Source organism: Schistocerca gregaria, unplaced genomic scaffold (assembly GCF_023897955.1).
Source record: "Schistocerca gregaria isolate iqSchGreg1 unplaced genomic scaffold, iqSchGreg1.2 ptg000362l, whole genome shotgun sequence".
NCBI lineage: Eukaryota > Metazoa > Arthropoda > Insecta > Orthoptera > Acrididae > Schistocerca > Schistocerca gregaria.
Window position 1 is genome coordinate 2337591 of NW_026061819.1, and position 2009 is coordinate 2339599.

A 2009-nucleotide genomic window follows, 5' to 3' on the forward strand; every position below is an offset into this window, starting at 1 on the left:
AATGGGGGAAGTGCTTCGCCAGTAGCCAACGGGCCTGACCCTCTTCCCAGGGGGTAGTCATGGAAGGGAAGGCCGAAGCGGGCAAGAGAAGAAGCACTTTAAGAATCAGTTCTACGCTGAGAGACAGCTGCAGAAGAACAGCCAGAGTTCTGGACCCATATGCATTTCATTTGCATAGCGTCCGCCCTGATACCACCAACTCAGATCAGGGGCTCTTCTCACAGGTGCCACCTAACCACAGCAAGGGCCATCTGGCATGGCCGACATTGCCAGGAGTTCCGATGCTCCAGCATGACGAGCAACCACTCCAAGGCATGCATGAGGAGGTCACAGCTCAGGTATCAGAAGTGTAATCCCTGTGTGTTCAGGGGGCTCAACCAAAAGGGTACAAAGCGACCCCACCACATGGGCTGGCTACCGTGCTGGCTATGCAACCTAGTATCAGACAACGACGTAAAAGAGAAGGTGGAATGTACTAGGAGACACTAGGTAAGGTGCTCTTCCCCAAATGGTTCACACTATGGAGCAAAAATTTAGGAATGGGGGTCAAACCCCAGAGGGGGACAGGGAATGGCAATAGGAGGAGCTGATTATGCAACAAAGCCAAATTGTAAAACCAACAGAACCAGGAGGTTAGCAGGGGCCAACTTAAGCAAGGACGCCAAGAGAGGGAGAGGAGAGGGCGAGGGGAAAGAAACAAGGAGGGGAAAGGAGGGGAAAAGAAAGGAAATGCAGCCCTGGAGAGAAAGAAGGCTGCAATAGCTCAGGGCCCCTTGCTCGCCACACACGTATCCACAAAAAAGTTGTGGACCCCATAGGGGGGCAAGAAAACTGTCTGGGTCATTACAAGGTCATAGTCGACCTTTTTCATGACCCTATGGACAGCTGTCACGCTCTTCTCAGCGAGGAAAGACTGAATCTCCTCGTCAATCAATCCATCAAGTGATCTAGTAGATACCACACCACGAGATGAATTCAAAGTGCAGTGAGCCCCCACCTGGACAGGGAACGTGTACAGGAGTGTGTCGCGAAGGAGTTTTTGTGCCTGAAAGGCGCTCTCAGTTTCCAACAACAAGGTACAGTTACGCATCCTGGTGCAAGACTTGTCAGATCCACCTATGACATCTACGCAATTATGAATAACGAAGGGGTTGACAGATGAAAAATCTTTTCCATCATCAGATCTAGAAACTACGAGAAACTTTGGGGCAGGCGGCAGTACTTTTGTCACTGGTGGCCGGTCATGTTTCCGTTTTTATGGCAGAAGTCGAGAGAGGAGAAGGAGAAGAAGAAGAATTCATTGCGGATGAATCCCCTATGATTGCCACCATCTCAGATGGCGTGCTCCTTCCTTGTTGGGACCCTCCCAGAGGGTGCTCCTGCCTTAGGTGAATGTTTACACCTCAGGTCACACTTCCCGAGAAACGGACTGAGGGAACAATCGGCATAGTCAGAAGGTGTCAGCTCAGGCGATCATCCCTACCCGGGCCTGGCCTTTACCAGGGGGTACGTGTGAACCTTACGTGCCTACCCAGGGCGTACGGAATTACGCATTACGCCGTCACCAGCTATGCGTGTGAATGCGTGGGTCGGCCTTCAGGCACGCACAGGGAGGAAAGAAGAATAGAAAAAAAGGGAGAGAGGGAGGGAAAGGACAGACTGATTTAAACGCTGAGCTGGAGACAATAGGGCGGACAAAAAGGTAAGGAGGAGGCAGGGAGGGAGGAGAAGTCGAGGATGAGGAAGAGGAGGAGGAGAAGAAGTCGAGGAAGGGAAGGGCAAGTCGAGGAAGAGGAGGAGGAGGAGGAGGAGGAGGAGGAGGAGGAGGAGGAGGAGGAGGAGGAGGTGATGATGAGGAGGGGAAGGAGGAGAAGGCGAGAAATAGGTGGAGGAGGAGGAGGAGGAGGAGGAGAATGCAAGGAAAAAAGGAAGGAATACAGTGATGGAGGGAGAAGGACAAAGGAAGGAAAAACAAAGGAAGGAAAACAAAGGAATGAAAAGGAATGGAA